The sequence below is a fragment of the Solanum dulcamara genome, chromosome 9, assembly GCF_947179165.1.
Source record: "Solanum dulcamara chromosome 9, daSolDulc1.2, whole genome shotgun sequence".
In the NCBI taxonomy this organism is placed as follows: domain Eukaryota; kingdom Viridiplantae; phylum Streptophyta; class Magnoliopsida; order Solanales; family Solanaceae; genus Solanum; species Solanum dulcamara.
In genome coordinates this window covers 48,293,469-48,306,365 of record NC_077245.1, presented here as the reverse complement: position 1 = coordinate 48,306,365, position 12,897 = coordinate 48,293,469, and positions in this window count along the sequence as shown.

Sequence of the window (12,897 nt, the reverse complement as noted above, 5' to 3'; positions counted from 1 at the left end):
AAAATAGTTTTAAATAAATAAATATATGTTATAGTGACCCTCATGATCATTTGCTCGCTTTTATGTGTTTTTATTGTTTTGCTCCTTTTTCATAGATTTCGTGTAGTGTTTGTGACTTCCTGGGGTGGGTGGCTTAGTTTCTGAGATGTCCGGGAGAATTTTTGGGTGAGTTTTCCAAGTTTGAAGCTTTATGTTGAAAAAATTAACTAAGTCAATATTATTGGTAAACATGCTCGGATGAGATTTTCGTCAGCATTGTTAGCTCGAAAAAATTTATTTTGGTCTAGTAAAACCTTTGGTTTGAGTTTTGAGGAGGTTGATTTGATTTTGGGGCACTTGGTTGTTTCTTTATTTTTATTTGTTTAAGTTGAAGTGTTGACCTCGGTAAACATTTTGTCAGGACGATCTCTGAAGATTGTTTTGTCGATTTCGTTAAGTCTGAAACATTGTTTATGGCTAGATCGCATGTTTGGTATGTGTCTAATACTGGAGTGCATAGTGAACCCCGCCTTGATTTTTTAATAGTGAGCAATAACCTAGGCGAGTTAAGATTATTTCAATGTTAGTGTGCCTCTCCTGAACTAGTGATTCAGACATAATTTCCGCCTACGTGAGTATATTCGTAGCAGAAATCATGTTTGGCACCACCTAAAAATTTTCCTCCCCAGCCATTAATCATGACCGCTAGGATGAAGGATGTAGCGCCATAGCAGGCCACCTGGCCTCCATAGAAAATTCCCTATGGGGCATAGGCTGCCATAGTGGGCCACTTGCTTTTCATCCCCACTGCCCAATTGTCTCCATGACAGATCATTCATTCACTGAAGCAAATTCGCTCGTGGAATCCATCTCTACATAGTAGGCACTGGCGGTGAGTTTGTCGGTGTCACGATCCAAGCCTAGGGCCTAGATGTGACACGGTGATCAAGAATTCGAAGGATCCCAACCAAGCCATCTTAGCATACATCGCATACATAAGGTAAAGAACATAACAAAATAAGCGGTACAATCAACTCAAAAGTGCAAGTCTAAGGAATAGAAATACACAACCCAATGTCCAAAATGGACCTACATCAATTCAAATGTCTGAACATGTCTCTATACTAGACTTTGATGGGGGTTTAGCACAAGCTTCTAGCTTACCCACAACACAAGAGAAGTCAAAGTAGAAACATGAAAGAAAGTCATTGTCCTCGATCAATGAGGACTCACATACTTTTTGAGAACTAAGTAACTCTAGCCACGAATAGGATGGTCGTCGTCCACTCCTACATTATGAGACAATGTGGGAAAAATATGTGTTAGTACATAGAAGGTACTAAGTATGTGAGATATGCATGAACAAGTAAAGGAACGTGAGCAATATGACATAAGATGCATGACCAACATAACGAGCATGAATTAACTTTAACCTCAATAGTTATATGTGGATCAACTAGCTAGTCCATAAGGCAACCTACGTGGGTAGCATAGTTTGGAACTTTAGATTGCTACTCGGATTCCCTTGGGTAACTAACTATGTTACCAGACCGAACCCCACCTAGAAGTCCTCTCGATGCTTAGTCAATATCCAAACGGAATTCATTAAAACATGATCATAAATATTATAGGAAAAGATAGTAACTACCTATCAATCCATCTTTATAAAACATAATAAGAGTATCTCATTAACCTTAGTAATTCATACAAATCCAGAAACTTCGATGAGAATTGTCCTTATCACCATCTTTAATATGATTGTGTGAAAATTTACTTATCACGCCATAATAACTATCTTGGATCATAATTGATCATCTTCATACTTTCATCATTAAATCATGAATCTTAACTTGATTCATAAAAGCTTTTCTTTTGAAATCATAGAACTCCGTAATCATAATTCATATAAACTAATCATTGAACTTTTAAAATCATAATTGAAATAGCTTAATGCATTGGCATTCATAATTCAACTTGAAATCATGCAATTCATATAGAAACATATTTAGAATAATCATTGATAACAATTAAAAATGAAATTGAAACATCCCAATACAATTCATCGAAACTAGGGCTCATAGATAATTTGAAAATTGAAGAAAACTTTGAGAAAACCTTGTGACTCCATGGGTGAAAGGAACCCATGATCAATCCCCACATATCTTGGTGAAATCTACTCAAAATTGAAGAAGAAACTTGATGAACTTGAAACCCTAGCTTGAAAATTGAAGAAAAACTTGAGAGGATTTGTGATCTTGCCTTAGGAGAATTTTGAAAAATAATTTAGAATAGAGAGAATTTCAAAGGGTTGGGTAGTTATAGGCTTGAACTTGGCCATAATTGTGTCTTGATAAATTGAACCAAACTTTAGAAAAATACAAGATTTCCCTTCATTAAACTCGAATTTTAACCTACTAATCCACCTCTACGATTCATCCTCAAGTCTATGACTCGTAGACTTGAGTCGTCGTGCAAGCCTGAGGAACTTCTGAAAATAAGGGCCTCTGATGTTGCATCTACGAGTTGTAGTTACGACTTTTCATCATGACTACAAATCATCAACTCAAATCATCCTACAGATCTGAGAAGACCATGATTTGGGTGTCTCGAATCTTTTCTTACAAGTTGTTATTACGACTCGTAAACTTACTTACGACTCGTCAAAGTCATTTGTTCTGCAGGTTTCAAAAACCTGCAATTAAGAGCCTGTGAAGTTTTGAAATGGGTCATCCTTACAACTCTTCAACAAGACTATGACTTGTCCTGTTGAGTCGTAGGAACTCTTTCAGAGGTTTGTCCTGAACAAGTTCAAGGACTCCCTCTATGACTCGTTTCTACGAGTCGAAGGAACCTTTATGAATCGTAGAGTGAGTCGTAGTCTGGAATCCAGTCAACATTTTGAGAAATTCCTCCTTGGTTCCAACTTTTCGACTTCTGGAGTCTTATAATTTCTCTTCCTTGGGAACTTTTTTCCTTGAATAAGACTCAATTAGCGTAAGAAAGACATGGAAAGAGGACTAGCAACCCAACATGAATATAGTGACACCTTAAAATGCATAGAACATGAAAATTTCAAACTTAACAGAAAACATGGTTTAAATCAACTTTTATGAATATGCATGCATATGAATGACATAGGAGGAACTGATTATGTATTGGGTCAATCGATTTGAATAAGAACAACTTACTACCTTAGGCTTGAGTAGAGAAAAAAAGGTACGGGTATCATTTCATCATATCCGCCTCCGCTTCCCAAGTAGCACTTTCTACTTGTTGATTACTCCCCCAAGTAGCACTTTCTACTTGTTGTTCCTTAGCTTCTCAACTTGCCAGTCTAAGATTTCCACCAGAACATCTTCATAAGTCAAATTATCTTCTACACTTACATCTTCCAATGGCACAATAGAGTTTGGGTCACCCACGAACTTTCTCAACATAGACAAATAAAATACTGGGTGAACCATAGCTAACTCAAGCGGCAAATCTAACTTATAAGCTACCTTACCCATACATCTCAATATTTTATAAGGTCCAATATATCTAGGACTCAATTTGCCTTTCGTACCATAACTTATTGCACCCTTTATGGGTGAAACATTCAAATAGACTCAATCATCCACATCAAATTCAAGCTCTCTTATTCTAATGTCTGAATAGGACTTTTGACGACTTTGAGCTGTCTTCAATCTCTCCCTTATGAGTCTCACCTTCTCCATAGCATTTATTACCAATTTTGGACCAATCAAGCCATTTCGCCTACTTCAAACTATCCCACCAGGGAACTACATCTTCTCCTATACAACTCTTCAAAAGGAGCCATTTGGATGTTAGAGTAATAACTATTATTGTAGGCAAACTCAATTAATAGCGAATGCTCGTCCCAACTTCCTTTAAAATCGATCACACATGCCCTCAACATATCCTTTAGAGTTGGAATCATTCTTTCAGCTTGACCATCGATTTGAGGATGGAAAGAAGTACTTAACTTAACCTTTGTACCAAGTCCCTTTTGAAACGACTTCCAAAAGTGCGAAGTGAATTGAGTACCTCAATCCGATATAATGGACAAGGACCAACTCTAGAACATATAATTTAGCATAGTCTTTGTCACTGTAAGGAGTCCTAACCGGTAGAAAATGAGCCAACTTAGTCATTCGATCCACAACAACCCAAGTGGAATCAGATTGCTTCTTAGTACGAGGTAAACCCGTTACAAAATCCATATTCACATCTTCCCTCTTCCAAGTAAGAATTTCAATATCTTGAGCTAAACCTCTCAATTTTTGATGATCAACTTTAACTTGTTGGCAATTTGGATACTTATCCACAAACTCTATTATATCCTTCTTCATATCATTACACCAATACACCTCCCTTAAATCATGATACATCTTGGTGGATCTCGGGTGAATTGAATACCGAGAACTATGGCCTCATTCATTATCAACTCTCTTAACCCATCAACATTTGGTACGCACAACTGACCTTGATAGAGAATAACACCATCTCCCTCTTGGGAGAAAGCCTCAATGGCTTTTTCAGCAACCGACTTCTTTGATTCAACTAACACTGGATCACTATCTTGCTTATCCTTGACATCCGCTACAAGAGATGATTTCAAACCATTTTGAATACGGATACCTCCATCCTTGGAATTGACCAACTGGACACTAATCTAGCCAATCTATGCACATCCTTAACCAACTTCTTCTTACCCTTTTCAACATGGGTAACACTATTCATATGCAATCTATGAAGTGCATCGGTAACCACATTAGCTTAACTGGATGGTACAATATACTCATGTCACAGTCCTTCAACAATTCAAGCCATTTTCTTTGCCGAAGGTTCAAGTCTTCTTACTTAAACACATATTGTAGACTCTTGTGGTTGGTGACCACATCCACATGGACACCATAAAGATAGTGTCTCCAAATCTTCAAAGAAAACACAACCACCGCTAATTCCAAGTCATGAGTCGGATAATTCTTGTCATGTACCTTAAGTTATCTTGAAGCATAGGCTATCACCTTACCATTTTGCATAAAAAAACAACCAAGACCAACCCTTGAAGCATCACGATGCATAATAAAACCATCAGACCCTTTCAGTAGGGTCAAAATAGGAGTTGTAGTAAGACGATCTTTCAACTCTTGAAAACTCTTCTTACAAGCTTCTAACCATTGGAACTTCACTTTTTTTGTGTCAACTTAGTCAAAGGTGACAAGATAGATGAAAACCCTTCTACAAATCTTCTATAATATCCAACTAGGCCCAAGAAACTTCTAATATCCGAAGGGGACAACGGTCTAGGCCAATTCTTAACCGCCTTAATTTTATTAGGATCAACCATAATCACTTCACCGCATACAATAGGACCAAGAAAAGCCACTTCCCTTAACCAAAACTCACATTTATTGAACTTGGCAAACAATTGCTTGTCCCTTAGAGTTTGCAACATAATCCTTAAGTGATTGGCATGCTCCTACTCATTCCAAGAGTAAACCAATAAATCATCAATAAACACAATTAAAAATATGTCCAAATATTTTTTAAATATCCTATTCATCAAGTCCATCAATGCCGCAGGGGCATTAGTCAAACCAAATGACATAACTAAGAACTCATAATGGCCATACCTTATTTGAAATGCCTTCTTGGAAATATCACACTCCCTCACCCTTAGTTGGTGATAACCGAAACAGAGGTCAATCTTAGAGAAGTAACTTGCTCCTTGTAATTGGTCAAGTAAATAATCTATTCTCGGAATTGGGTATTTATTCTTGATGGTTACTTTGTTCAATTATCGGTAGTCAATGCACATACATAGTGAACCATCTTTCTTTCTTATAAACAAAATGGGAGCACTCCATGGGGATATACTTGGTCTAATGAAACCTTTGTCTAACAAGTCTTTCAATTGATCCTTTAACTCTTTTAGTTCTGCCGGAGCCATGCGATAAGGAGGGATAGAAATGGGTTGAGTATGGAAAAAAGGTCTATACCAAAGTCTATTTCCCTTTTGGAAAGAACACTGGGTAGATCATTGAGAAATACATCCGAAAACTTATTAACAATAGGGACCGGCTCTAGAGTAGGGGCTTCAGAATTAGTATCCCTATCCCTCACAAGATGGTAGATGCAATCCTTGAAAATAATTTTTCAAGCTTTAAGACACGAAAGGAATTGATCTTTAAACATGGAATTACTACCCTTCTATTCTAGGATTGGCTCATTAGGAAATTGAAACTTAACCATTCGGGTTCTACAATCAATACAAGCATAGCATGCATATAGCCAAATCATACCAAGTATAACATCAAAATCGGCATCTCAAGCACAACTAGATCACATAGAGTAATTTTATAGAAAATTGAAATCGGACAACTTCTATAGACCCTCTTAGCCACAACCGACTCACCTATGGGAGTATAAATGGAAAAAAGGCTTTAACAATATTTTGGGGTTAATATCAAACCTCATGGCCACATAAGGAGTAACGAAAGATAAATATGCACCCGTATCAAGCAAAGCGTAAACATTATAGTGAAAGACCCATAACATACCAACAATAACATCGGGAGTCTCATCCACCTCTTGCCTACCATGAAGAGCATAAAACTATTTATTGCGTTGGCGATCCTTCGGTTCCACTTGAGTACCTTATGAAACTTGGCCTCTATGAGCAACTTGGCTTTTAGGACGACCATATTTAACCTTGCACTCCTTAGCATGATGACCCGTCTTACCACATCGATTGCACACATTCAAACCTGCTAGACACTCCTGCTTGTGATTCTTTCCATATTTCTTGCATGGAGGAGGGGTAACTTGGCCAATAGGAAAACCTCCTTGGGGCTTAGGGTTGGCACCCTATTCTTGTCAAACCTTGGAGTAGTAGCATTTGAATATCCTTGTCCAGAATACCATTGGTGAAAATGAGGTCGTCCACCACTTTTGAACTTAATAAAAGAGGAATCGCCACTATCGGTCCTTGCCCTCTTAGACTTTCTAGTTTTCTCCTTTAACTTCTCACTCTCTATTTTCTTCGCATAGGTCATAAGTCTAGAGATTTCCATCTCTTGAATCAACATCGCCGTCTTACACTCCTTAGAAACCAAATCCGACATACCCAACACAAACTTGCTCATACGAGCTCTTGGGTCGGCAACCATGAATGGAGCATATTTTGGCAATTGAGTAAACTCAAGGGAATACTCTCTCACACTCATACTACCTTACTTAAGATTGATGAACTCTTGTGTTTTTGTCCTTTCTCAACTCCAATGGGAAAAAATGATCAAAAAACACTCCTTTGAATTCATTCTTAGTCACGGGATCCGCCTTTCTAGGTCTCTCACTCTTCTATTGGTCAAACCAAATTCAAGCAACACATTTTAATTGATAAGTAGCCAACTCCGCCTTTTCAACCGGGCTAATACCCATAATCTCCATGATCTTGTAAATGCTATCAACAAACTCTTGTGGATCCTCATCTATATTAGAACCCCAAAACTTTGGAGGATTCATCTTCATGAAGTCACGAACTTTTGTCTCTATCGTACCCATATTTGGGTTCACGGGAGCAACCACCTCACGATTGGCTTATGCCATAATGGCTTGAGCAAGCACTTGGAAGGCCGCTCGGAATTCGGCATTGGAGACTTGGTCATTTAAGGGATTATTCGGAGCTTGTTGCTCCTCTTCAACTATATTCCTTTGAGCAGGGTATCTTCGTGGAGACATTTTCTAAAAATTGCAAAGAACAAGCATTAGAAGGAAAGACTTAGAGTTCCACTCTACCACACAACATAGATCATGAAAGAACTGAGCTTTTACTAAGATGTTTCATAGCCTCCTATTTATAGATGTGGCGTGCTTCACACCGATGAATAAGAATTTACTAAACGCGACATGTTAGACTCCCTAGGATACTCCTAAACCTTGTTCTCTGATATCAAATTTATCACGGCATAAGCCTAGGGCCTAGATGTGATACGACGATCGGGAAATCGAAGGATCCCAACCAAGTCATCTTAGCATACGTCGCATATATAAGGTAAAGAATATAACTAAATAAGTGGAAGAATCAACTCAAAAGTGCAAGTATAAGGAATAGAAATACACAACCCAATGTCCAAAATGGACTTACATCAATTCAAACGTCTAAAACTCCCTCTATACTAGACTTTGATGGGGGCTTAGGACAAGCTTCTAGCTCACCCAAAGCATAAGAGAAGTCAAAGTAGCAATATGAAAGAAAGTCATTATCCTCGATGAATGAGGACTCACTAACTTTTGGAGAACTAAGTAACTCTAGCCACGAATAGAATGGTCATCGTCCGCTCCTACATTATGAGATAATATAGGTAAAATATGCGTTAGTACATAAAAAGTACTAAGTATGTGAGATATGCATGAACAAGTAAAGGAACGTGAGCAATATGACATAAGATGCATGACCAATATAATGAGCATGAATTAACTTAAAGCATTTGAAATATCATGTAAAATATGGTCAAGGATCATAAACTTCATAATAAAAAATTCATCTTTGCATATAACTTGAATGTTGGATAAGACCTTTAACCGATATCTTAAGACCATGAGCGCTATAACATGAAATCCGATGTAACTCCCATATTGAGAAGAGAGAGGGTACTTGCCAAGGTAGACTCCATAAAAAACAACTTTAACCTTAATAGCTATATGTGGATCCACTAGCTAGGCCATAAGACAACCTACGTAGGCAACATAGTTTGGGACTTTAGGTTGGTACTAGGATTCCCTTAGGTAACTAACTACATTACATGATCAAACTCCACCTAGAAGTCCTCTTAGTGATTAGTTAATATTCAAATGGAATTCATTAAAACATGATCATAAATATTATAGGAAAATATAGTAACTACCTATCAATCCATCTTTATAAAATATAATAAGAGTAGCTCATTAACCTTAGTGATTCATAAGAATCCATAAACTTCGGTGAGAATTGTCCTTATCACCATCTTTAACATGATTATGTGAGAATTGTACTTATCACACCACAATAACTATCTTAGATCATAATTGATCATATTCATACTTTCATCATTAAATTATAAATCTCAACTTCATTCATAAAAGCTTTTCTTTTGAAATCATAGAACTTCATAATCATAATTTATAAACTAATCTTTGAACTTTTAAAATCATATTTGAAATAGATTAATTCATGGGAATTAATAATTCAATTTGAAATCATGCAATTCATATAAAAACATACTTAGAATAATCATCGATAACAATTAAAAATGAAATTGAAATAGCTCAATGCAATTCATCAAACAAGGGTTGATAGATAATTTGAAAATTGAAGGAAACTTTGAGAAAACCTTGAGACTCATGGGTGAAAGGAACCAATGGAACAATCCCCACATACCTTGGTGAAATCTACTCAAAATTGAAGAAGAACCTTGAAGAACTTGAAACCCTAGCTTAAAAATTAAAGAAGAACTTGAGAGAATTTGTGATCTTGCCTTAGGATAATTTTGAAGACTGGTTTAGAATAGAGACAAATTCAAAGGGTTGGGTAGTTATAGGCTTGAACTTAGCCATAATTGTGTCTAGATATATTAAATCAAACTTTGGGATAAGACACAATTTCCCTTCATCAAGTTCAGATTTTTAATGTACGAATCCACCTCTACGATACATCCTCAAGTCTACAACTCATAGACTTGAGTCTTTGTGCAGTCCTAATGAACTTCGGATAATAGAGGCCTATGATATTTCATCTATGAGTCATAGTTATGACTTGTTGTCATGACTACGAGTTGTCAACTCGACTCGTCCTGCAGGTCTGAGAAGACTCTGATTTTGAAGTTTTTGATCTTTCTCGCGAGTTATTTTATGACTCGTAAACTTACTTATGACTCATCGAAGTCATTCGTCCTACAGGTGTCAAAAACCTACAATTAAGAGCCTCTGATGTTTTGAAATGGGTCATCCTTACGACTCGTCAACAAGATGATAAATTATCTTATTGACTCGTAGGAACTCTTTCAGAGGTTTGTCCTGACCAAATTCAAGGACTCCCTCTACGACTTATTTCTACGAGTCTTAGGAACCTTTACGAATTGTAGAGTGAGTCGTCTTTTCAATTTTCAGGGTCTTACACCCAGTTTTCCCCTATGTCAAAATACCTCCAAAGATGCATAAAAAATAGTATTGGTACTTAGGTGAAAGAAATTGGTATAAAAAAATCAAAGATCTACAAAAGAAGGTCATCATTCAAGATGTCACTAATAACATTTGTAAACACAAAAAGAACAAAAAAGAGAAATGTCTAAATGTAGCAGAAAGTAAGGAGATGTCCAACAAGAGCCCATGTAGGGGCAAAATAACCAATACAGTACAAAAGTTGTAAATAGGTGAGGGGGAGGGTGGTCTGGGATAGGGAGTACTATGCCCAAGGCCTAATTATCTACTTTCCTCCCTGAGCTAGAAGCATTAGATCCCTCCTTCTCTAACCCACTCAAGAATAAAAATTCTTGAGCATCAGCGGTCCTAACTCAAGGCATCTTCTCCTCTGAGGCTAAGAAATCGAGCATAATCTTCATGGCAGTCACATCCATATCAACAACTAATCTTGGGAGAGCCATTTCTTTTTTCCTCCTCCATGTCCTTTTAGAGCTCTATGTTAGCCAGAGCCAAGGAGGTACAAGCACTCTAAAGGTCCAATAGGTCTACTGAACTGATAGGGGTGGACTCTGGGGGCTGGGTGGATATTTGGGTGAGAAGGATATTCTTCACGAGATCCATATACGACTCTAAAAGACCCAAAAGCCTTGTCGGTCATAGGGGGATAGATTCGAACTCTCCATAAATTTGGATCTTGGTGCGATCTCTCTCTCTCTAAACCCACTTTTATTTTTTTCTTTTACCTCTCATTACACCATTCACTTTGAAGGAGTCAAATGTTGGATCATATGAAATTGAGGTATCCCCCTTCTCTATTGGTTCCCTTTCCCTCCAACGTTGTTATCAATGAAGATTGGAAGGGATCCTAAAACTGGCCAAAGAAACTCCCCACTTAGCCATGATCTGCTCTTTTACATTCAATTCCACCAAGTCTAGGATGTATTCCATCACTAGGGCTCGGTGGTAGGCCGCATCGGATAAATTCCTGGAGGGATGAATTTATTAGAAGACCAACTTCAACCACTTACGATAATTAGTGAGGAAGTTGTCGCTCTTATACTGTCCCTCAAGTAAAACCAATGGTGGAGTCTACCTTATCCTCTCCCACTAGCATCCGCACCAATCAATGACTGATATTTTTTTCCTTGGCTAAGAAAAGCTCATTAGAGAGAATAGGCACTCAGGACTTGGTTGATGAATTTCGCACCAAACTTCACTACTACCTCCCGTATAATAATGGTGGGTCATCTCTCACCCTACACAATAGTAGAGAGCTGGTATGCCCAAACTTACACTTTAATTAAGAAGTATAACTGGGTCGTTGTCAAATATAGAATTCAACTAGGATAGGGTCAAACTCACATAAAATATAGAAGAAATAAGTCTACTAGCACTTAAACTTAGTTGTAGTCAACAAAATAAAACAAACTTAAGATTCTAAATAATATGAGATGGTAACTAGGTTTGTTTCCCCATGACATGTAACTCAGTAGTCATTCGGTATTGGTGATATCATATCAGCGTGTCACATACAAAATCTAGCAAGTTATGTATATTTAAACAACACTAGTCCTATTAAATGTATTTCACCCATCACCTCCTGGTCTCAGAGTGTATTATAAACTAACCCTTGCTTTTGATCTCAGAAAACTATCCCCTCCCGTGCTTAAGTTCTTAGACAAAGGTTATGTTTCGAATATCTATTGTATTTTTGTTTTTCTAATAAATACCCCTTTCTCGAGCAAGTAATTAATAAAGATGAGTTTTAATGCATGCACTCGTTAAAATGAAAACAAGAATAAGAAAACTATAATTTTGTGCTAAACACTTAATGACAATCACCTATACATTTGCCTACTTCATTGTTGTGTCATGGTTCCCACAACCATAGTTATACATTTTCGCACCTCATATTCACAAGGAATGAATCAAGAATTAATATTGAATTTATAAAAGAATACTTACAGTTATAGAAAAGTAAACCTCAAATCACAAGATGAAAAACAAATCAAGAACGAACAAAAGACTAGATTGTGTTTGAATCTTGAAAAATAACCAAAGTGTGCTCTCAAAATGTTCACAATATGCCAAAAGTCAGAATAAAACATGTAACGCTCAAAATAAAATGAATTTGGGTATTTATAGAAGTACAAAACCTACTCCTAAATCAACTAGAAAAACTTAAGCTGGCAAAGTTCATGCCAAGGCACTATGGCCGTATTGACCTTTACGTCTCATGGTCATGTCCCATGGTGTTTGACTTGGCTCCACCACTGTGTGTCCTTTACTTCTTCACGGGAAATCACCACATCTTGTAGTCCTGACTATGTCCTATACTGGGTATGTGATACTTCCTTTGGACAATTTCAATCTTCCATCAGCAGGTCCTTCACGAGCTTTGGTAATAACCCACGGTGGACTACACGGCCCGTGAAAGGGGCTCATGGAGTTCACTTTAGCCAAAATTCCATCAAATTCAGGATTTCATTATATCAACATCATTCCATCCACCACAACTCGTACAAGGCACCACGGTCCGTGGTGGCTCTCATAGTCCCTAATCTACATCACTTCTCAGTGACAATGCCTTAACTCCTCAAAAATCATCCAAACTCATGCGCAACTTAGTTTTCCTACTAAATGAACAAAACACACATCATATCTACAAAAACATGCTTGCAACACACACTAATCCACCGTTCTGAGCATCAAAAGTGTCGTAAATACTCAGCA